Source organism: Bos grunniens, chromosome 4 (genome assembly GCF_055505025.1).
Source record: "Bos grunniens cultivar Pamir isolate PY7600 chromosome 4, Bosgru_T2T1.0, whole genome shotgun sequence".
Classification (NCBI taxonomy): domain Eukaryota; kingdom Metazoa; phylum Chordata; class Mammalia; order Artiodactyla; family Bovidae; genus Bos; species Bos grunniens.
The window spans coordinates 33909206-33934956 of record NC_141168.1 but is presented as its reverse complement, the minus strand read 5'-3'; the positions used below and the strand labels follow the sequence as shown (position 1 = coordinate 33934956).

The window sequence follows — 25751 nt, the reverse complement described above, 5'->3', positions numbered from 1 at the left end:
TGCTATGATAGACATTACTGTTGTGCCCCTTCTTATTCATCTTTTATTTTCCTTCAAGTCACACCTGGAAAGTGGCAGAATGAAGATCGAAACCCAGTTCTGTTGCTTTCAAAACCTCTGCTTTTAACCCCTGTGCCTTTCAGTGAAAATAGCTTTATTCGTAATCATGGTTGGAGTTAAGGTTTAACGTAATTTCATCTTAGCACACACATTTCAAAGAACTGATCTCTTTGGGGAAAAAATTAACACGATTTGGCAACCTGAATCTTGACATTTTTACCTGATATTGTTGGTTTCAGGCTTACTACCACCAATGGTGCTTTCTGAAGCATGGACATTGGTCACTGTTCTATCTGCCTTTGTGCCTGCCTCTCTCCCCAGACCTGGGGCACAGGGCTGTCTGTCTGCCCCCTATGCCACTGTCTTAATGCCCGTATTTCACCAAGATCCCTCCCTTTCACCAGCTGGAAAGTCATCTTCGCTTTCCCCACTAAGAAGGAAACCTGGGCAAATGATCTTTCTGAGCAGAGCAACTTTCTCTGCCTCTTTCCCAAAGCAGCTTGCAGTGGATACATTTACTCTTCATGGGCACAAAGTGCAAGTGATCAAGAGACCCTTAAGGACTGTGGTAGCCAGAAATAGCAAGGAGTGTGATGGTGTATGATGCCATTATCCACTTTCTGAATTCATTCTCATTCAGTCATTTAACTCAGGTTTTTGAGCAATGGTTATTTTCCCTAAAAATTTACAATATCATAGTAGTCTATTGGTTGTCCTAGTTAAGTAAAGAGGATGACAAAGAGGAGGAATAAGTGGAGGTGGAAGGAGAAGAATTTTTTTCCCAGTGAAGGAGGGATGTCACATCTATTGGTGGTATAGTTCAGTCTGTCATAGAAAGTGATAACCTGAAAATGTATAGAGAGAAGTATGACCCATTCTGGTGTTGAAACAATTAAACATATAAGCATTTGAAGACATCCAAGAATATGTGCAGACTTCATAAATCTCACCACACTCACTGAATTCTCATCAGAGAAGATCTCTTCTAATCATGCAAGGATTGGATGGTCTTTCTCATGTTCTAGGAAAAGTGTAAGTATAAAAACATCTAAAAGAAGTAGGAAATAGATGTTTCCCCAATCCAAAAGTACTGTGATAGCATGCAGTTCAGGAGGTGTCTCTGTATTAAAGGAATTTCTTGGAAGTCTTTCATCTGCTGTTTTGGGTAGCTATAGTGTAAATGTAATAGGTGTTCATGCTAAATTGCTTCAGTCATGTCTGACTCTTTGGTATCATCTATGTTATATTCAAATAGTGTTTTTTAGAGGATGAGACACTGAAGTTTGTTGTCAACCCCTACTGATTTAGAAAAAGCAGTGTTATTTTTTTCCTGCAAAGATAGTGGCAAATTCATTTGTATTCCTACACTTCCTTTGAGTAGATGAAGAAATAATCGTGAACGTGTTTGAGTAAACTGAGAATTCTGCCTGAGAAGTGCTGCTGAATGTATTGCCGATTTAGACATCAGACCAGGATGGATGCTACTCCAACCATAAGTATATCTTGCTGCATAGCGAGGTTTTTCGTACATATATAGTCTACCGAAGTGCAGAGTGAATTACTTAACATTGTAGTGATTGATTAGCTTGAAGGGAAAAATGAACGCAGAGTATACTTGTGAGAAGTAGAAGAAGGCATAAAACAGAATAGTTAATGATGGGACAGCATGAGGAATTAATATAAAGTGACATTACTAGAGAACCCAGAAAATTCTAATGCTCCTGTTTATCATCGTGAAGTCTCAAATTATTGCTGTATGTAAAACTTCCCTAAATTAAAAATCTACCATTGTTTTTCTTCCCTCTCTCTCGCTCGCTCGCTCTAAGTTTATCTTAATATTGAAGTCCCAGGACATTAAAATTTTCTTAGCTCCAAAAGTATTGACAGTTCTCATTGGATTGAAACAAAAGGTATAGGGTCCTGACTCTATTTTCTTTCTCTTCTTTGCCAGTACTACGTGGCATTGCCATTCGTGACCCAATTCAAATCAATTAATTTATTTTCAGCCATGACTCAAAATATCTCTAACTTCTAATCCTTGGAGATAATATTCATACATGATTTCCAGACCTCTCAAATTCATTTTCTGCATCTTTTTTCCTTCATTTTATTCTTAATATTTTTATGTGTAACACTGAATATATGAAAGATAATTCTACCATCTGTGCAAGTTCATATCATGTTTTTTGTGTCATTGGAAGCTTTTTAAAATCTTTTTTTTTAAGTTTTTTAGTTTAAATCTTTTAAAGTTTTTTAATGTTTTAAAGTTACTGAAAGCTCAGGTTTCATCTGAACAGAATGAGCATTTAGGAACTTTTTCTATTTCTTTCAGACTGTCTCTCCCTCCTGGAGCTCTTGGGAGTCAGAGCTGATGCTCCGTGGAGGGGTGGCAGGGGGCGGTTGGGTGGCTGTGGACTGAGGCTGCAGGAGACCAGACCTCAGGCCTGTTCCAGAATCGATCTGACTGGAAGGTTCTACATCCTGCGCAGGCCGGGTTGGCACTTTAAGGCGCTTTCTTTTTCTTTTTTTAGGTATCATATCTCTCTTTTTTAAAATTACTTCTTATTGGAGTAGGGTTGCTTTACAATGTTGTGTTAGTTTCTGCTGTACAGCAAAATGAATCAGCCATATAGACACATATGTCCCCTCCCTTTTGGACTTCCTTACTATTGAGGTCACCACAATGCATTAAGTAGAGTTCCCTGTGTTATAGAGTATATTTTCATGTTTAACAGTTTTATGTGTGTGAAGTCGCTTCAGTTGTGTGCGACTTTTTGTGACCCTGTGGACAGTAACCCACCTATACATCATGGTATCAATAGTGTATATGTGTCAATCCCAAACCACCCATATGTAGAATCTATACAAATTATGTAGGTGGAGGAGCTTTCAGCTGGAGCTTCACAGATCCCTGGAGGCAGTGTTACATAGAGTCTACGGGTTGAGGGTACTTTATGGATTGTTAAAGACCAAGCTTGGAGGCTCAGACAAGAGGGTTTTTAAATTCCAGCAAATTCTGGAATTATCATTTGTGGCTCGGGAGTTAGTTGTGTAGTAGTAGTGATAACCGTGTTCTCAGTGAGTAAGTGTTGGGGCTTGCCTTGCTTTCGCTGGAAGAGACCCAAATCCATTTCCTGAAGAATATTCTGACCTAGTCAGCAGATACTCTCATGATCAAAACCTGAGCAGAGGGGAGTCAGCCTTTGACTGAGGCAGAACAGGACACAAGAGCAGATGTTGAAACCTGAGATACAGGTGTCAAGAATCATATTTAGTTTTCAGGGTGGAGAGGTCAAGTTTGGGAGCGGAAAAGAAGAAACATGACCGGAGAGAGGCTAAATAGAAAGGATCAACTGAAACTAGATGCCAAGGACACAGACATCAACTATGAGTCAAGATCAAAGCCCTGGCAACTCAGGAAACCAGTTAACCCAGTGGAGGCCTCTCCAGGACCGAATACAAGCATCACCTTGTCTGTGATACCTTTCTTACTACTCAGGAGGGGCACTCTGTCTTCTGTGAGGCTGTATTCTGAGGTCTCTGTCATTGCTTGCATCCATTGTATGGTAATTGTTTATACATTTCTCATCCCATTCTAGTCTGTGACCTCTTCGATGCCAAAGGCTAACTCACCTATAGCATATAAGTGTTATTGAGTTGGTAAAAAGATCTTGGGGGCCTGTATATGTTTTTAAAAAACCCAACAAATAGCCTTGCTATATTGGTTCATTCTGGGCTATAAATTAAGGAAAGTCTCGTTGCTCGTATTCACTCAGGTGCTTCTCCCTGCTTGCTTTAAATCTTTACATTCGTCAGAGGACTCAGGAATATACGGACATACCTGAAACCCCCAGGTAGTGCAGTAGTAAAGAATCTACCTGCTAATGTAGGAGACACGGGTTCGATCCCTGGGATGGAAGATCCCCTAGAGTAGAAAATGGCACCCCACTCCAGTATTGCTGCCTCGAGAATTTCCTTGACAGAGGAGCCTGGTGGGCTACAATTCATGGGGTCCCAAAGAGTCAAACCCAACTGAGCACACACACACCCACACCTGAAACCAGAAGTTATTTTATATATTTTGATAGGCACCATGATCAGTGCTTGGATATAAAATGAAGATGAAATTCCTACCTGTGAAGTCTGTTATGAAGCATGAAGACCACTGTTTTTTATACACAATCTGTGTATCAAGCAATGATGTTTCCTTTTTTTCACTCAGTTGAGCTGTTAACAACAACCCCAAGAGGTTGTTACATCCACTTTACAAATGACATGGAGTATGGAGAGGTCAAAAAAATGTGCTCAATGTCATGTAGTTGGTAAGCAGGAGAACTTACATTGAAGTGTTTCAGCCCAAAGAGAAGAGAGGCTCTTGGTAGTTTCGTCCCTGTGTGTGTACCTCAATCTGTTTTTAGTATTTATCATTGTGAATGCCCTTAGATTCTGAGTAATAGTGGCTCTTTCTTTGGAATGGAAGTAGTAACAGAGAACAATATTTTCAGAAGTCCCCTCCATAATTCAGCCAAAGTCATGTGTGCCAGTAATTTCATTCTCATATACACAGCCTACTCAAAGTGAGAAAACAGGACTAAAACTAGGACTAAGGAAATGTAAAGTTCCCGAGCAATGTTATAAAAGCTGGATTTAGGTAAATATTATTGCAAGAAAGATGTATTTTGTTAAAATGGTTATTTGGGGAAACAGAACAATGAGACTTTAAAATTTTTTTTCTGTTTATTTGTTCCAAGATATAAAACATAGATCACTTAAAAATGATTTAGTGAATATTATGGAATTGTGTAGTTATTAAAATGTTTTTATTGGTTGCTGCTGCTGGTAAGTCGCTTCAGTCATGTCTGACTCTGTGCGACACCATAGACGGCAGCCCACCAGGCTCCCCTGTCCCTGGGATTCTCCAGGCAAGAACACTGGAGTGGGTTGCCATTTCCTTCTCCAGTGCATGAAAGTGAAAAGTCAAAGTGAAGTCACTCAGTTGTGTCCGACTCCTAGCTACCCCATGGACTGAAGCCTACCAGGCTCCTCCGTCCATGGGATTTTCCAGGCAAGAGTACTGGAGTGGGGTGCCATTGCCTTCTCCGTTTTATTGGTTAGTATATTCTAAAATTTGATGAAATTTGATGGAATATTTCACAAGTCAAAGCAGAATTTATTTTTATTAGCCTTTGACTTTTTTTTTCAGGAAAATATATTTAGAAAATTTTGATTACTTAGCTTTTATTTACTGAAGTGATTTTATGAGTTATTTCATAAATGCATATCAGAACACAAAAGATTCTTTAGTTCCAATAATTTGTTATCCAGAATTTTCTTTCACTTATTGCAATCCAGTGTCATAAAAAAGTTAATTTCTTTATCTTATTCATTTCTGAAGGTGTATTTGTTATATCTTTCATGCCCATAGTGAAGCAAAAATCTTAAAATATTGCTTTCTGTATTTCCTCAGGATTCTGTTGCTATTTAGGAAAATGTAGAAAATAAGTAGATTTGCTTATTAAGGCAATGGCACCCCACTCCACTACTCTTGCCTGGAGAATCCTATGGACAGAGGGGCCTGGTGGGCTGCAGTCCGTGGGGTCGCTAAGAGTCGGACACGACTGAGCGTCCCTTTCACTTTTCACTTTCATGCATTGGAGAAGGAAATGGCAACCCACTCCAGTATTCTTGCCTGGAGAATCCCAGGGATGGGGGAGCCTGGCGGGCTGCCGTCTGTGGGGTCGCACAGAGTCGGACATGACTGAAGCGACTTAGCAGCAGCAGCAGCAGCTTATTAATGTAGGAGAAAGAAGAACCAGAGGTGACAGCTGCCTACCACAGATTCCCTGTTTTGAATGCTCCAACGTTAATTCATGTATGTGTTCTAAGTCTGTTCAGTTGTGTTCAACTCTTTGTGACCCTGTGGACTGTAGCCCGCCAGGCTTGCTGTCCATGGATTTCTCCAGGCAAGAATACTGGAGTGGGTTGCCGTGTTCCCAACCCAGGGATCAAACCTGCATCTGTTTCCTGCATTAGCAGGTGGGTTCTTTACCACTAGCACCACCTGGGAAGCCCATTCAATACACAGCGATTATTATGTATCAGGCACTGGCTGAGGACTTCCCTGTAGCTCAACTGGTAAAGAATCTGCCTGTGATGCAGGAGACCAGGGTTCAATTCCTGGGTCAGGAAGATCCTCTGGAAAAAGAAATGGCAATCCACTCCAATATTCTTGCCTGTAGAATTCCATGGACAGAGAAGCCTGGCGGGCTACAGTTCATGGGTCACAAAGAGTGGGACACTACTGAGCGACTAACACACACACACACACACACACACACACATTGGCTGCGTGGTGGGAATCCAGAGGAGAACAAGCCTGCCCAGTCCCTTGCTTCCATAGGATACTATTGTTGTACAGACCTGGTGCTAAACTCTGCTAATGACTATAGCATCACTTAATGTTGAGCAACTGCTCTTTGTGGCTAAGTATCACATACAATATTGTATGGTGATTGCAAAAATTATTTGATTTGATAAAAATGCCTATTTTCCTGCTAGATACGCTGCTGCTGCTAAGTCACTTCAGTCATGTCCGACTCTGTGCAACCCCATAAACGGCAGCCCACCAGGCTTCCCTGTCCCCGGGATTCTCCAGTCAAGAACACTGAAGTGGGTTGCCATTTCCTTCTCCAATGCATGAAGGTGATAGATAGGAATTTGCTGCAAATCCTATAGTTCTGACACATCAATTGCAATGTAATTTATTTACTTAAAAAACTGTTGTCATGTTCATTTCTTAACAACAAAAAATGGTACAGTTTAATTTTATTATAGACTAATGTTAAATTACTTGATTTCTCTGCTTCGTATAGATCAAGATTATTAGATTTTGAGGCAAGTGAAAGGAAAACATGGGTTCTGCTGTTCATTTTTGAGTAAAACTAACTATTGAGAAGCATCAACTGAGTGAAATATAAATAGAAGCACTTTTTATTTTTTGACTCCATCATTGTGTCCAACCTGGTAAGGTCAGATTCTCCTTTTCCACCATGTAACAGCAACCTTGGCAGGTTTGACAAATTTCTGGCCACTCTTGGTTTTTGAAAGTCCAGTTCAGTGGGAAAAAAAGCCTCAAACTCGGTTCATCTTTTACCCATCCCTTGGCTCAAGCGTGAGGGGCTTGAAGGATAGAAATTCAGTCTGCCACTTGGCTCCTTCTTCTCCTTCTTCTTAAACACTCTTCTCATTTGACAGTCCTAGAGGAAAGGAAAGAAGAGATTACTTTTTGGTCATTGCTCTTTCTCTAGTTAGTACCTTCTGTGGGTGAGGTCCTATAACTGAATCTCTTGGGGAGCATGTGTTTGCTCTCTTTGCTTGAGCCCCAGAGGGATCCCTTTCCAGGTGGCGCTAGTGGTAAAGAACTCACCTGCCAATGCAGCGGACATAAGAGATGTGGGTCCGATTCCTGGGTTGGGAAGATCTTCTGGAGGAGGGCATGGCAACCCACTCCAGTATTCTTGCCTGGAGAATCCCATGGACAGTGGAGCCTGGTGGACTACAGCCCATGGGGTCCCAAAGAGTCAGACACAACTGAAGTGACCTAGCATGCAAGCACAGAGGAATCCTCAAGGCGCAGATCCCTGCCACAGGAAACCTGGCTCCAGACTGTCATTCTCCTCCCATCTCAGACCTCACCACCAGTGATCCACCCCACACTCCCTTCCTCCTGGGGTGCTCTCAGCTGGCAGCCATCCTCTTGAATGGAATACTGGAAAAACAGCTTGGTGCCTTTAATCCCCTTGTCTTCTACTGTCGAAGGAAGTGGAAGATCAGTATACACTCTTGTTAAAGAGCTGCCCAACATAATGGGAAATTCTTTGGAGATCTGTGAGTGAAAGCTCCAAGATGTACTCATTTATCAGAATAATATAGAAAAAAATAATTTATATTCAGAGGTGAATTTCACTTGATTTTTTTTCTTGCAAACTCTTAAGGTCTAAACACCTACTATTTCTTGTAATTTAGACACAGTCCTATATATATTTGGATTGTGTGCATTCATGCTCAGTTGCCTCAGTTATGTCCAACTATTTGCAACCCTATGGTCTATAGCCCGCCAGGCTCCTCTGTCCATGGGATTCTCCAGGCAAGAATACTGGAGTGGGTTGCTATGCCCTCCTCCAAGGGATCTTCCCCACCCAGGAATCGAATCCAAGTCTCCTGCATACAGGCAGATTCTTTACTGTCTGAGCCATCAGGATTAACTTTTTAGCAAATTCTTGAATTTAATTTCTTATGCTTATTTCATTTATTCAAATATTCATTCATTTTTTTCAACTGCTGTTTAGAGAACATTTACTCTGTGTTGTATTTTTCTTCATGTGCTAACATTGATCTCTAGGTCGGGAAGATCCCCTGGAGGAAGAAATGGCAACTCATCCCAGTATTCTTGCCTGGTAAGTCCCATGTACAGAGGAACTTGGTGGGCTGCAGTCCATAGGGTCCAAATGAGTCAGACATGACTGAAGTGACTTAGCATATACATAGAAAAATAACTATATATTGATACATAATCTATCATAGTTAGGTTTTTACATGAACCTAATTATTATCATGTATTTAAAGATCTTTTTAAATTAAATGAACTATATTTATGTGCTTCCCTGATGGCTCAGTGGTAAAGCATCTGTCTGCCAAATCAAAGGATGCAGATTTGATCCCTGGGTTGGGAAGATCTTCTGGAGAAGAATATGGCAACCCATTCCAGTATTCTTGCTCGGGAAAACCCATAGACAGAGGAGCCTGGTGGGCTAAGTCCATGGCATTGCAAGGAGTCAGATGCAACTTAGCAAGTAAACAACAGCAACAAATATTTATGTAGGTCTATCAAACCTTTAAAATTCTTAATGTTCTTTTACTGATTTGAACTTCAGGATATGCTTTTCAAGTTAATTTAATGAAACAAACTATAGATAATGTAATTCTGCAGTGTGATCCTGAGAACTTTTCCTCTTGCCTTGGAATTGCTGATAGTTGTCCTGGGGTGAAGACCAAGGAACCCGAGTTCCACGTTCAATGGAAACCACCGACAATTGGAGGCAGCACTCTCCCCAGGATTTACGAAGAGAACAAATCCTACCACAGTCAGCCATCACCCCGGCAGGCATCCCTTTCAGTTCTTCCTAACCTTTGTGGGAAGAATCCTGGACAAGCGAGACGTAGGGTGACTTATCAAGGGCAGCTGCCCTACACAGTGCTTCTGGTAAGGGTACTTCTCCCCACTTCCTGACTTCAGCCTACAACAAAGCCATGCAAATGTGGTATTAGGGCATGAGAATCATTCAGGAATATCTGGGCTTTCTGGAAGAAGTGGAAATTGACAACCATAAGATTGAAATCTAAGATTTTGCTAAGATTTGCAAGTATATGCAATGTGTGCAGCAATTTCTTTGTTCTAGTCTTTATAGTCACACACACACATGCGTGCACACACATAGCGGGAAGAAAAACAAGGATCGGTGATATGAATTCACATTACGACCTGCTTTGAAAATATATTACCTTTTCTATGTGGTCTTGCCCCATGTCAGTCTGCAATATTATTCTGATCAGCTCAGTTCAGTTCAGTTGCTCACTAGTGTCCGACTCTCTGCAACCCCATGGACTGCAGTATTGAAATCGTATCAAATGTGTCTCCAACCACAATGGAATCAATAATACAAGTCAAAGAAGCCTGAAGTGAAATTAAAAAACATGTTGAAACACAGCTTATTGAAATTTGTGAGACATACCTTAACTGTGGTATATCTATAGAGGACTACTCAGAAATAAGATAGGAGCAAATTATTAATCAGTTCACTCAGTCGTGCCTGACTCTTTGCGACCCCATGTCCGCCTGCGACGCCAGGCTTCCCTGTACATACCAACTCTCGGAGCTTACTCAAACTCATGTCCATTGAGTCGGTGATGCCATCCAACCATGTCGTCCCCATCTCCTTGGTCTTTCCCAGCATCAGGGTCTTTTCCAATGAGTCAGTTCTTTGCATCATGTGGCCAAAGTATTGGAGTTTCAGCTTCAGCAGCAGTCCTTCCAATGAATATTCAGGACTGGTCTCCTTTAGGATGGACTGGTTGGATCTCCTTGCAGTCCAAGGGACTCTCAAGAGTCTTCTCCAATGCCACAGTTCAAAAGCATCAACTCTTTGGTGCTCAGCTTTCTTTATGGTCCATACATGACTACTGGAAAAACGATAGCTTTGACTAGATGAACCTTTGTTGGCAAAGTAATGTATGCTTTTTAATATGCTGTCTAAGTTGGTCATAACTTTTCTTCCAAAGAGCAAGCATCTTTTAATTTCATGACTGCAGTGATTTTGGAGCCCAAGAAAAGAAAGTGTGACACTGTTTCCATTGTTTCCCCATCTATTTGCCATGAAGTGATGGGACCAGGTGCCATGGTCTTAGTTTTCTGAATGTTGAGTTTTAAGCCAATTTTTTCACTCTCCTCTTTAACTTTCATCAAGAGGCTCTTTAGTTCCTCCTTGCTTTCTAACTCTCCCTTTTATTCTGTTTTCATCACCCTGATATATCTCTCTCCTAGATTTTTAGCCAGATTTACAAGAGATCCTGATGATAGTACAAATAATTTTCTTCTTATTGCCTCCACTCTTCAATTGCCTCCACTACAATTGCCTCCACTACAAAGGGCACAAGAACCTTGATTACTAAGACACTACTTTTCAAATAAAAAATTTTGGTTCTCTGTCTGTATAATACTCTTACCCTCATTGTAATGTTTCAATGGTACTTTATTCTAGGAAACTTCTTTTGATGAATTTCTGGTCTTAGATGTTAACCTGGTCATAATAGTTTTAAAAGGGTTCATCCTGTATTCAAAGGAAGCAGTTATTTTAAAACCACAGGGTCTGTGATTGACTAAATACTATTTCAGAACTTGAAAGGTTATGTCTGGAATGTTTTCTGTCTTGTGAACCTTTGGATTCAAAACACAAATTTTGGATTTCAGAAAGCATATGGATGAGTATTAATCACTCCCTGATATGAAACATGTTTATTTATTTTTATATTTAAGAGCAGTGAATTTATAAAATTATGTGGATTGTCTTCTTACTAATGCACTGGAGGTTAAATAAAAAGAATTATTTTTTATTAAGATGCTGTCCATTTTGTTCAACCCAGTCTCTACCCAGCAGTCTGAAATTCAGTTTAGTAATTTAGGTAGAGTGTCACAAGATGGGCTTCCATAGTTCAAATTAAGCTTTTTGGCTTATAAAGAATTATACTTGAGTTGAGCATTGTTATTGTTTATTGGATACTTTACCTAGCTGAGTTTTCAAAAGGTCTGAAGGTGTTTTAGGTGGTTGACTTTTTCCCTCCATTTCAAGAGGAGGTCCTGGGTGAGGCATGGGCAATAGCAGAGGGTCTTAACTACACTTTTAAAGCATATCAGAGACATTCACTGGCTGGACATCATTGAGAGAGCTTGCTTGTTCTTCATTTCCCGATATGAATAAAAGTAGTGAATTTGCAGATTTTACTCACTGTTAAAATATGAAGTATATGATCCATATTTTTAGAAGTTAAAATTTGGGCTGTATTCAGTATTCCCATTAAGACCTGCTTTGAAATTTTATTACTGTTTCTATGTGGTCCTACCACAAGAAAATCTATAGTATTTTACGACTATTTCTCCTAATTATTTTGTTTTCACATTTGTAAGGTGACAATTTGATGTAATGTCATGAAGTGATAGTCACTCAGTCATGTCTGACTCTTTTCAACTCCATGGACTGTAGCTCACCAGGTTCGTCCGTCCATGGAATTCTCCAGGAAAGAATACTGAAGCGGGTTGCCATTTCCTCCTCCAGGGGATCTTTTCAACCCAGAGACTGAACCTGGGTCTCCTGCACTGCAGTCAGTTTCTTTACCATCTGAGCCACCAGGGAAGCCTGAGCCCAAAATAAGCTCCCAATTTTATTTTATTTATTTAAATTAACTTTTATTGGAGTATAGTTAATTCACAATGTTGGGTTAGTTCTGCTGTACACAAAAGTGAATCAATTATACATACACATGTATCCTCTCTTTTCTAGATTCTTTTCCCATATAGGTTACTAAAGAGTATTGAGTAGAGTTTTTTGTGCTATGTGATAGATTCTTATTAATTGCTTATTTTATAAATAGGCAATTAATAAGAATCTAATATATATCTAATATATATATATATGTGTGTATGTCAATAAGAATCTAATATATATATATATATTATATATATATATATAAGTGTGTGTATGTCAATCCCAATTTCCCAATTTATCCCTCCCCACACTTACCTCTTGGTAACCATAAGTTTGTTTTTACATCTGTGACTCAATTTTTGTTAATGATTTCCCAGTTTTAACTCTTCAGTGCAGGTATTAGAATTTAAAGCTTAAATAAGTCTCTTATTTGTGAATATTTGATGTAAATATCTCATTACCTTAATAAACACTATTCACAGGGGTTCAGTTTCACTGAATAATAATGGGACTATGCAATAAAAGATAAAAACAAGAATGAGATTTTATATAATTTTAGTTATAAGTGAAGTGAAGTCGCTCAGTCATGTCTAACTCTTTGCGACCCCATGGACTGTAGGCTACCAGGCTTCTCCGTCCATGGGACTCTCCAGGCAAGAATACTGGAGTGGGTTGCCATTTGCTTCTCCATTTTAATTATAACTATCACATAAATAAAAATTGGAATATTATTTTGCCATTATTAGGTATACAGTAGAAGGCAATGGCACCCCACTCCAGTACTCTTGCCTGGAAAATCCCATGGATGGAGGAGCCTGATAGGCTTCAGTCCATGGGGTCGCTGGGAGTCGGACACGATTGAGCGACTTCACTTTCACTTTTCACTTTCACACATCGGAGAAGGAAATGGCAACCCACTCCAGTGTTCTTGCCTGGAGAATCCCAGGAATGGGGAAGCCTGGTGGGCTGTAGTCTATGGGGTCGCACAGAGTCGGACACGACTGAAGCGACTTAGCAGCAGTAGCAGCAGCAGCAAATCTAAAAGTGATTTTTAAGCAGAATGACATGTTTGTTAAAAATCTTGTTAGTTTTACTAAAAACTACACATCATAACAAATGACTTAAATTGAAGAAAGTAGGGAAAACCTCTAGACCATTCAAGTATGATCTAAATCAAATCCCTTATGATTATACAGTGGAAGTGACAAATAGATTCAGGGGATTAGATCTGATAAACAGAGTGCCTGAAGAACTATGGACAGAGGTTCGTGACGTTGTATAGGAGGCAGTGATCAAGACTATCCCCAAGAAAAAGAAATGCAAAAAGGCAAAATGGTTGTCTGAGGAGGTCTTACAAATAGCTAAGAAAAGAAGAGAAGCAAAAAGCAAAGGAGGAAAGGGAAGATATACCTATTTGAATGCAAAGTTCCAGAGAATATCAAGGAGAGATAAGAAAGCCTTCCTCAGTGATCAGTGCAAAGAAATAGAGGAAAATAACAGAATGGAAAAGACTAGAGATCTCTTCAAGAAAAATAGAGATACCAAGGGAACATTTCATGCAAAGATGGGCACAATAAAGGACAGAAATGATATGGGCCTAACAGAAGCAGAATATATTAAGAAGAGATGGCAAGAATACACAGAAGAACTGTACAAAAAAGATCTTCATGACCCAGACAACCCCAATGGTGTGATCACTCACCCAGAGCCAGACATCCTGGAATGCAAAATCAAGTGGGCCTTAGAAAGCATCACTACGAACAAAGCTAATGGAGGTGATGGAATTCCAGTTGAGCTATTTCAAATCCTAAAAGATGATGCTGTAAAAGCACTGCACTCAATATGCAAACAAATTTGGAAAACTTAGCAGTGACCACAGGAGTGGAAAATGTCAGTTTTCACTTCAATCCCTATGAAAGGCAATGCCAAAGAATGCTCAAACTTATCTCAATTGCACTTATCTCACACACTAGCAAAGACTGATGTGCCTTAGCAGCAGCAGCAGCAAAGTAATGATCAAAATTCTCCAAGCCAGCCTTCAACAGTATGTGAAATGTGAAGTTCCAGGTGTTCAAGCTGGATTTAGAAAAGGAAGAGGAGTGAGAGATCAAATTGCCAACATCCTTTGGATCATCGAAAAAGCAAGAGAGTTCCAGAAAATCATCTGCTTTATTGACTACGCCAAAGCCTTTGACTGTGTGGATCACAACAAACTGGAAAATTTTGAAAGAGATGGGAATACCAGACCACCTGACCTGCCTCCTGAGAAATCTGTATGCAGGTCAAGAGCAACAGTTCAAACTTGACATTGAACAACAGGAAAAGGAGTACGTCAAAGCTGTATATTGTCACCCTGTTTATTTAACTTATATGCAGAGTACATCATGAGAAATGCTGGGCTAGGTGAGTCACAAGCTGGAACTAAGATTGCTGGGAGAAATATCAATAACCTCAGATATGCTGATGATACCACCTTTATGGCAGAAAGTGAAGAAGAACTAAAAAGCCTCTTGATGAAAGTGAAAGAGGAGAGTAAAAAAGTTGGCCTAAAGCTCAACATTCAGAAAACTAAGATCATGGCATTTGGTTCCATCACTTCATGGCAAATAGATGGGGAAACAATGGAAACAGTGTCAGGCTTTATTTTTTTTTTTTTGGCTCCAAAATCACTGCAGATGGTGACTGCAGCCATGAAATTAAAAGACACTTGCTTGTTGGAAGAAAAGTTATGACCAACTTAGACAGCATATTAAAGAGCAGAGACATTACTTTGCCAACAAAGGTCTGTCTAGTCAAAGCTATGGTTTTTCCAGTAGTCATGTATGGATGTGAGAGTTGGACCCTAAAGAAAGCTGAGCCCCGAAGAATTTATGCTTTTGAGCTGTGATGTTGGAGAAGACTCTTGAGAGTCCCTTGGACTGCAAGGAGATCCAACCAGTCAATTCTAAAGGAAATCAGTCCTAAGTATTCATTGGAAGGACTGATACTGATGCTGAAACTCCAGTTCTTTGACCACCTGATGCAAAGAACTGACTCATTGGAAAAGACCCTGATGCTGGTATAGGTTGAAGACAGGAGGGAAAGGGGACGACAGAGGATGAGATGGTTGGATGGGATCACCAACTCGATGGACATGAGTTTGAGTAAGCTCTGGGAGTTGGTAATGGACAGGGAAGCCTGGTGTGATGCAGTCCATGGCATCCCAGAGAGTTGGATATGACTGAATGACTGAACTGAGCTGAACAAACAGCTCTCATGTATTCAAAATGAATTAAATGTGGAAGATAACTCCAAGGCATTCATTTTCCATTATTGTGTCTGCCTGAATAACTAAGAACAGATATTTTATGAATGGAAGCCTGAGGTATCCTATTATTTTATTAGGAGGCATGTAGGTGCTGAATGTTTTTACATTTTGCTGGTGTTGAACCAGGATCATACATTAAAGAGTGATCTCAGCATATATCTAACTTTTCACCTTTTATCTTTTTACTGGTAAATTTAGGAGAATATTTTAAGTGATAAGAAAATAGCCTCAGTTCTCTCATGATTTTGAGTGCTTTTACATTAAAAGCAGTTAGAAAGGCCTGAGGTCAAGGTGTTTTAAAAAATAAATAAATTAGCATATTGTCACAGTCTAATTTATCTCATATATATTAACTTTTCCACCTATAAACTTCACAAGATTAAATGTCATACACTTTTCAAATACATAATGAAATAAAACTGAGTCATTATTTGAAGGTTATGTGCTCTTCATATAACCTACTAAATGGATTTATCTACTCATATGTCTGCCCAATCACGAAATGATAACCAAATTTAGCTATTCAATATTCAAGTACAAAAAAGGAGACATTAATGGCTGATGTGAGAATTAAACCAATGACTTTGGTCTTGGTCATGTCAAACTCTAATCAAATGCGTCAACTGTTGTCAAGTAAGAGTAGAGGAAGAAGACAGGCACCGTGTTTTAAATTAGGAATAGTTAATCGTTTGCCTGTAGAACAGTTATGAGTAATTTCTCTTCAATGTTTTAGCGAAATGTGTTGGTGATGGCAGTTAGTTGTGGCCCATATAATCACAGCCTTATATGTTTGGCTGCCAGGTATTAAACTGCATGTCTATCTAGGTCAACTAACTTCTTTAGCAGCTGAATTTATGCCTCTGAAATAGCTGATTTTATCAAATATATGGTTCAGTTGTGTTAGAAAGGAATGTGAACTGCACAGCATCTGTATTTCTTAGTTTGTGTTCTATTTTTTCTCTTCCTTTTAAGAATGCTGATGCATCCAGCATTTATGTTCCTTTTTGTCTGTGTTATATTTTAGTTTCTGCCTCAGATTTTTATTTTACCCAGCCTTCCTCTGGGGCTTCAGATGTTATACTCTTCAGTCTTACAGTTGCTGTGTTCTGGAATGGATCTTATATTTCTGTAATGATTTGTTCTGTATTTCTGCTGCTGCTGCTGCTAAGTCGCTTCAGTCGTGTCCAACTCTGTGTGACCCCATAGACGGCAGCCCACCAGGCTCCCATTTTAATTATAAGCAACCACACTTTAGGTATGCACTTCTTAAACATTAGAAACTTGAATGAACTGAGGTTTTAAAATAGGTCAGTAAATAACCATTTAGATCCTAAAAATGTTCCCAGTAAGCAATGTTCAGGCTAGAATAACATTGTGTATGACACCCTAGTGATAGTGCTACTGATCTTTTTGAAATAAATGTCAGATATATTGGGTAAGAACTGGCAAACTGCAAATATAGAGTGAATTGTTCTTGTACATGGAAAAAATCCATAGTCTTAAATTTTTCACAGAATGCTGAGATTTTGTAGAAATTTATTTAGGATGTGCTGGATATCTGCATACCTGTTTAGGTTTTAGTATTGTTGTGACATATCTGGTTGTTCTATATATGTATCATGTGTGTGTGCTAAGGTTATCTTTGAATCAGTTTGCTTGCTCTTCTGTTTTCAAATTAAACTTTCATCTTACTCTTTACATCTTGTCTTGGAGACCTAGACATAGCAGACATAAGAAGAATGAAGCACAGGAGGTAAAAATAAGGGAATTAACTGAAAGTCCGAGTGACATGCTGTGCTGTGCTTAGTCGCTCATTCGTGTCCGAATCTTTGTGACCCTGTGGGCCGTATGTAGCCCACCAGGCTCCTCTATCCATGGGGATTCTCCAGGCAAGAATATTGGAATGAGTTGACATGAGCTCCTCCAAGGGATCTTCCCAACCCAGGGATTGAACCCAGGTCTCCTATACTGCAGGTAGATTCTTTACCATCTGAGCCCCTAGGGAAGAGTGACATATGTGAAGCCTTCAAGTACATTTCTCTGTCCTGGTCCCAGAATGCCAAAAGCATGAATAAATAGATCTGAGTATTTGGAACTCTACAATGAAAAATTTATCTTATTATCAACCTGTAGTGAAACACATCATTTGATAAACTCCTCTCAGATACCACTGCTCTATATTTTTGTGTGTTTCTCATAAATAAGAAGGGTTAGTTGAGGATGACCAGATATTACAGCAAAGCCTCCAGCATGAAAGTGGTCAAAACAAACAAATAAATGAACATAAAAGAAGAAACTCAGAAGAAACTGAGAGAAAGCAGAAAATTGAATTAAATTTTATAAAATATAGAATTAATATATTTGGAGAAATAATAGAAGATTTTGCACTCATAACATGAAAACAAGATTCCTCTAAAATGGCTTCATAAGAAAATAAAAGTTTTTAAAAAAAATTTTAGAATGAAACTGGTTGAAATAGATGATCAAATTTTAAGTAGAAAACTTTATTTAAAACAAACACCCAAAGATGTGAACAATAAGAGAGAGAAGATACTTAAAAATAGATTATCAATCCAGCTGATATCTAACTAATAGTTTTAGAAATTGAAAAAAAATGGGGGGAAGAGATATTTATAAAGAAAATAGCAGGAAAATATCCTATTACTGAAGAACATAGATCTCTAAGTTGAAAGAGCCAAAATAGACCCAGTTATACTCAATGATAAAAGGTTCAAACCAAAGGCATATCATTATGAAAGTTCAAAATACTGGATATTGAAAAGATTCTGAAGTTTAAAGACAAAACAGAAAAACAGACTCAATCTACAAAAGACTAAAAAATACAACAAGTTCCTCAGCATCAGGACTGGAAATGAGAAGAGCATTACATACCTTGAGGAATTAAGAGACAAAGTTATTTCAACCTCAAATTGTAAAGAGAACGAGATGATCTCAGACGGTCTGAAGACGTTCATCTCATATACTTTTGCTTAGAAGAGGCTAGAAAATGGGTTTCACTGCTCCACCAAAAGCAAGGGAATAAGTCCATAAGGGAGTTTCATGGAATTCAGGAAACCAGAGTTGCAATTAATGGAACAGCAATCAGAATGAAGGAGAACCTGAGGATACCAGGTAGGCAGCAGGCTGTGGTGCTGCTGATTAAAACAGAAGGATTTGAGGGGGGTTAAAAATAGAATTGCTGTTTGATGTAACTCATTTACCACAGCAAACAGTTTTGAAATCTGTATGGTTTTAAAGATCCAGAGAGATTTTTCAGATTTGGGGAAAATTAGCACTTGGTACTAAAATGAGTCAAATTTAAAAATAAAGCCATTATTAACTGTCACAAACAAGGCTGAGCACTGAAGAACTGATGCTTTCGATCCATGGTGCTGGAGAAGACTCTTGAGAGTCCCTGTGACAGCAAGGAGATCAAACCAGTCAATCCTAAAGGACACCAATCCTGAATATTCATTGGAAGGGACTGATGCTGAAGCTGAAGCTCCAATACTTTGATCAGTTCAGTTCAGTTCAGTCGCTCAGTCGTGTCCAACTCTTTGTGACCCCATGAATCGCAGCACGCCAGGCCTCCATGTCCATCACCAACTCCCGGAGTTTACCCAAACTCATGTCCATCGAGTCGGTGATGCCATCCAGCCATCTCATCCTCTGTTGTCCTCTTCTCCTCCTGCCCCCAATCCCTCCCAGCTTCAGGGTCTTTTCCAATGAGTCAACTCTTCACATGAGGTGGCCAAAGTATTGGAGTTTCAGCTTCAGCATAAGTCCTTCCAATGAACACCCAGGACTGATCTCCTTTAGGATGGACTGATTGGATCTCCTTGCAGTCCAAGGGACTCTCAAGAGTCTTCTCCAACACCACAGTTCAAAAGCATCAATTCTTCAGCACTCAGCTTTCTTCGCAGTCCAATTCTCACATCCATAAATGACTACTGGAAAAACCATAGCCTTGACTTTTGTCAAGGACCTTTGTAGGCAGAGTAATGTCTCTGTTTTTTAATATGCTATCTAGGTTGGTCATAACATTCCTTCCAAAGAGTAAGCGTCTTTTAATTTCATGGCCGCAATCACCATCTGCAGTGATTTTGGAGCTGAAAAAAATAAAGTCTGACACTGTTTCCACTGTTTCCCCATCTGTTTCCCATGAAGTAATGGGACCAGATGCCATGATCCTCGTTTTCTGAATGTTGAGCTTTAAGCCAACTTTTTCACTCTCCTCTTTCACTTTCATCAAGAGGCTTTTTAGTTCCTCTTCACTTTCTGCCGTAAGGGTGGTGTCATCTGCATATCTGAGGTTATTGATATTTCTCCCGGCAGTCTTGATTCCAGCTTGTGTTTCTTCCAGCCCAGCGTTTCTCATGATGTACTCTGCATAGAAGTTAAATAAACAGGGTGACAATATACAGCCTTGACGTACTCCTTTTCCTATTTGGAACCAGTCTGTTGTTCCATGTCCAGTTCTAACTGTTGCTTCCTGACCTGCATATAGGTTTCTCAAGAGGCAGGTCAGGTGGTCTGGTATTCCCATCTCTCAGATTTTTCACAGTTTATTGTGATGCACACAGTCAAAGGCTTTGGCATAGTCAATAAAGCAGAAATAGATGTTTTTCTGGAACTCTCTTGCTTTTTCCATGATCCAGCAGATGTTGGCAATTTGATTTCTGGTTCCTCTGCCTTTTCTAAAGCCAGCTTGAACATCAGGAAGTTCACAGTTCACATATTGCTGAAGCCTGGCTTGGAGAATTTTGAGCATTACTTTACTAGCGTGTGAGATGAGTGCAATTGTGTAGTAGTTTGAGCATTCTTTGGCATTGCCTTTCTTTGGGATTGGAATGAAAACTGACCTTTTCCAGTCCTGTGGCCACTGCTGAGTTTCCAAATTTGCTGGCATATTGAGTGCAGCACGTTCACAGCATCATCTTTCAGCATTTGGAATAGCTCAGCTGGAATTCCATCACCTCCACTAGTTTTGTTCATAGTGATGCTTTCTAAGGCCCACTGGACTTCATCTTCCAGGATGTCTGGCTCTAGGTGAGTGATCACCCCATCGTGATTATCTGGGTTGTGAAGATCTTTTTTGTACATTTCTTCTGTGTATTCTTGCCACCTCTTCTTAATATCTTCTGCTTCTCTTAGGTCCATACCATTTCTGTCCTTTATCAGGTCCATCTTTGCATGAAATGTTCCCTTGGTATCTCTAATTTTCTTGAAGAGATCTCTAGTCTTAACCATTCTGTTCTTTTCCTGTATTTCTTTGCATTGATCACTGAGGAAGGCTTTCTTACCTCTCCTTGCTGTTCTTTGGAACTCTACATTCAGATGCTTATATCTGTCTTTCCTTTTCTCCTTTACTTTTGCTTCTCTTCTTTTCACAGCTATTTGTAAGGCTTCCTCAGACAGCCATTTTCCTTTCTTGCATTTCTTTTCCATGGGGATGGTCTTGATCCCTGTCTCCTGTACAATGTCATGAACCTCTGTCCATAGTTCATCAGGCACTCTGTCTATCAGATCTAGGCCCTTAAATCTATTTCTCACTTCCACTGTATAATCATAAGGGATTTGATTTAGGTCATACCTGAATGGTCTAGTGGTTTTCCCTACTTTGATCACCTGATGGGAAAAGCCGATTCACTGGAAAAGACCCTGATGCTGAGAAAGATTGAGGGCAGGAGGAGAAGTGGGCAACAGAGGATGAGATAGTTGAATTGATGTTGATGATTATGGCATCAACTCAAAGAACGTGAGTTTGGGCAAACTCTGGCAGCTAGTGCAGGACAGAGGAGCCTGGTGTGCTGCAGTCCATGGGGTCACAAAGAGTCAGACATGACTTAGAGACTGAACAACAACAAAGCCCTTGTACTGAGAAGATGAATGAAATTTAAAACCCAAAGCATTAAGTAACTGCAGGAATAAGAAAGTATTGATTAGAAGGGACATAATCATAGTGGGCTTCTGTTGTGGCTCAGCTGGTAAAGAATCTGTCTGCAATGCAGAGACCTGGGTTCAATCCCTGGGTTGGGAAGATCCCCTGGAGAAAGGAACGGCTACCCACTCCAGTATTCCGGCCTGGAGAGTTCCATGGACTGTATAGTACATGGGGTCACAAAGAGTCACACATGACTGAGTGAATTTCACTTTGAGGCTTCCGTCATAGCTCAGTTGGTAAAGAATATGCCTGCAATGCAGGAGACCCAGGTTCGATTCCTGGGTTGGGAAGATCCCCTGGAGAAGGAAATGGAAACCCACTCCAGTATTCTTGCCTGGACAATCCCATGGACAGAGGAGTCTGGCAGGCTACAGTCCATGGGGTTGCAAGAGTTGGACCTGACTTAGTGACTGAACCACCACCATAGTGTAGGTCTTTCCTGGTGGCTCAGTAGTAAATGCAGGAGACATGGGTTTGATTCCTGGGTTAGGAAGATCCCCTGGAGAAGGAAATGGCAGCCCATTCCAGTATTCTTGCCTGGGAAATCCCATGGACAGAAGGAGCCTGGCCGGCTACAGTCCGTGGGGGTCACAAAGAGTCGGACACGACTTAGCGACTTAACAACAACAATCATAGTGTACTGCTTTACTTGGCAGTCAGTACTGACATCATTATAATTTTGAATATTTCTAAAACTTGATCTTCATGTTGTAAGTTTGGAGAGGATGGCTGTTGGAGGATGGAAGAGCCATCTTCGTCTTTTCCACCTCGTTTTGTCTTCCCCCCTCTCTCTGTGCCTCAGCCACGCTGGCCTCCGTGCCGTTCCTTAAAGTTGTGACTCTGTCCTGAGGACTGCACCTGTGCCACCACTGCTTTCCCCTCAGGTATCTGTAGGCATACGCACTCATCTTTAAGTCTTTGCTGAAATGGCACCCTCTCAGCCAGGTTGTCCTTGCCCACCCCATGTAAAATTGCACCTGCTTACTCATCCGCCTTATTCTGTCCTAATGCATTTCTCCAGAGCGTTTATCACCTTCCTACCTGCATATGACTGACTGATTTGTTATCTCCCTTGTTTACTTTTGGTTTTCTCTTAGTAAAATAAGAGCCTTCAGGGACAGACTGCTGGTTGCTTTTTCATGGTATATCTGGGTGCTTTTGATTGTTTTTTTTTTTTTTTTTGATTGAATCAGTGAATTAACTGAACGACGGGAGGGGGTTTAAAGGAAGAAAGGGCAGACAGTGGAAGGATGGATGAAACAAGGAGCACCAGCTAGGAGGCAGTTGCATTATTTTATAGACAAGATGGTGATGGTTTGAGTCTGGGTGGAGGTAAGTTAAATAGAGAGAAGTGATTTGAGATAGGTTTTGAACATCGAGTTGATAAAATGGGAGGAATATATGATTCTAAAACCAACATTGCATCAATTTTGTAAGCAGAAAATACCTGAAAATAGAGAAACCTGAGATTCCAGTACATATTATTAGAGCTTAACAGCATTCATAGTCTTGCAAAAGTGAAATTTAAAGAGAATTGTTTCATAAAAATCCATAGATGTTCTCAATATGGAATGAAAAAAAAGAATGGTACAATAACTTAGCTAACTACCACAGAAAAACTTTTATAGAAATTTTTCCAAAACATTTTGTAATCTTTTCAGCCTGTGTGTAGGTTACAAAGATGTTTTTGTGCTTTGGGGTACAAAGACTCATATCTAAGATTAAGCAAAGATTCAATATTGCACTTACTAATAGTCTTTCTTCTATTAAAAAAAATTACATTCAATTCTCTTTTTTTTTAAATCTCTTTATTTCCAGGTGTGATTTCTTTTTTTTTTTTTTTAATTTTATTTTATTTTTTAACTTTACAATATTGTATTGGTTTTGCCATATATCAAAATGAATCCACCACAGGTATACATGTGCTCCCCATCCTGAACCCTCCTCCCTCCTCCCTCCCCATACCATCCCTCTGGGTCATCCCAGTGCACCAGCACCAAGCATCCAGTGTCGTGCATTGAACCTGGACTGGCGACTCGTTTCATATATGATATTATACATATTTCCCCAATGTTCATCACAGCACTGTTTATAATAACCAGGACATGGAAGCAATCTAGATGTCCATCAGCAGATGAATGGATAAGAAAGCTATGGTACATATACACAATGGAGTATTACTCAGCCATTAAAAAGAATACATTCAATTCTTAATGATTACATACAGAACCAAATTTCCCTAACATCTAAAAAGCTTGACTTAAGAAAGTAGGTACTTTTCTTAATTATACACACAGTTATAACCTACATAGATTTAAGCTGTGGGATAATTGGGAAAAGATTCTGTGTTCTCATTTTCACTATTTATTTGAAAACATCAATTATGGATTAATCTGATTACAGTGTAGTCAGCCAGTTTAATAAAATCAATTTTATTTTTTCTTGGCCCAGGTATAGTAATAGCTAGTAAGTGTACATTGCAGTTTTCTTCCGTAAAGGACAAATGCTTCTATATTGAATACATTTAAAGTCACAATTCATGTCTAAAATCTGATGTACACCTGAGTGATCTGTCTATGATCACTATCATATGACTCACTATCTATGACTCTTTTTTAAGTTTTTTTCTTGTTCTTCCACAGCCTCTCACTTTTTTTGAAACCTAAATGGGTGGCAGGGCATGGTAGGAAAGTGTGATTGTCAGAAGCTTTCTCTGTCCCTTTTTCTACTTTAATAAAACTCTGATGCACACACACACACACACACACACACACACACACACACAAAGACTGCAGACTTTTAAAGGCCTTTCCCCTGCTGGGGGTGTTGAGAGAAAGTTTCAAAGCTAAGAGAAGTTATGGAGAAAGCAGTTGCATTCTCAAGTAGTTTGCAATGGCAATCCAATCACAGGCACACCCCTTTTTATTGTGATTCATTTTGTTGTGCTCTGCAGGTACTGTGTTTTATAAATTGTAGGTTTGTAGCAAACCTGTGTTGTCAGATGATGGCTAGCAATTTTTAATAAGAAATTATTTAATTAAGGTTTATATATTGTTTTTTTAGACATCATGCCATTGTACTCTTATTAGACTACAAGGTAGTATAAACATAGCTTTTAAATGCACTGGGAAACTAAAAAATTTGGGTCTCAATTTATTTCAGTATTATTTTCTTTATTGTGATGGTCCAGAACCAAACCCACATTATCACCAAGATAATGTCTGTATTTTCCCAAGCAGTTGACTGTAGCCTCATTCAGCAGTGCACATTTCAGAGGATAAGACCTATTTTATCATATGCTATGTAATATGTATTAGGAGGCTTCAATTTTGTACACACACAGAGATGAAATGTTTTTCATTTTAATGAACTATTCAACATTTCAATAAGCTATTCAACATTTTAAACACCTAGACAAGTAGAGAAGGCGATGGCACCCCACACCAGTACTCTTGCCTGGAAAATCCCATGGATGGAGGAACCTGGTGGGCTGCAGTCCATGAGGTCTCGAAGAGTCAGACACGACTGAGTGACTTCACTTTCACTTTTCAGTTTCATGCATTGGAGAAGGAAATGGCAACCCGCTCCAGTGTTCTTGCCTGGAGAATCCCAGGGACGGAGGAGCGTGGTGGGCTGCCGTCTGTGGGGTCGCACAGAGTCGCACACGACTGAAGTGACTTAGCAGCAGCAGCAGCAGCAAAGTAGATGGTCTGTCTTACATTTATCTCAATGTTAAATTTACACGGAAAGAATTTTACATGGGAAAATTCTTAAAGTTCTATTCAAGAACTTTAAGATCTATTTCATAACATGACCTGTTATAGAAAGGGAACTATCACCTTCCATGTATTTGTATTTGAAATAGAAAATTATGATGTAATATTTTCCGGCAGTATGAAAACTCAGATTCTTATACCTGTAAAGGGATAATGTATAATTAAAGATTCCAGTAGTAGTAGATTTTAAGTATTAGTATTAGATAGAAGAATTAGATTAAAAAATCAATTCAAGAGAGTTGTGTGAAGTATATATGAGCACTTATTCTGTGCCTGGTACTAGAGAGTATACAAGGATTCAGCAGTTTCTGCTCTTAACATGAACTTGGACAGAAGAGAGACAAATGAGCCTCTATTCATTGAAGGAGAATGACAGCCACCATACGTAGACGAAGGTATGGATGCACAGATGCTTAGTGTATTTAGTAGAGGGGTCATGGGAAGGGCATTTTAGGGTATTGGGCTTGAGTGAGTTACAAGAGGCTAAGAACACAATTCAGGGAAGAGAGGGAGACTGAAGCCCAAGAAACCCTGGAGGAGGTTAGGGGAGGGGAAACTATGGAGACACTTTCTATATGAGATACAAGGTGAAAGAGGTCTGTGAGTGAAGATAAAAGGCGATTAAC

At 39.6% G+C, this 25751-nt stretch overlaps 1 protein-coding gene across 5 annotated transcripts in view; it reads left to right on the top strand.

The window, feature by feature from the left end:
• The window catches only part of PTPRZ1 (protein tyrosine phosphatase receptor type Z1), a 208563-nt gene that overhangs the window by 17598 nt on the left and 165214 nt on the right, over positions 1-25751 (top strand). Inside the window, exon 2 of one of the 5 annotated variants that reach the window (XM_086395875.1) lies at positions 8462-8516. The exons of the other annotated variants lie outside the window; for them this stretch is intronic. The gene's annotated coding sequence lies outside the window, so the exon portion shown is untranslated. The remainder of the gene's footprint in view (positions 1-8461; positions 8517-25751) is intronic. 5 annotated transcript variants of the gene reach the window in all.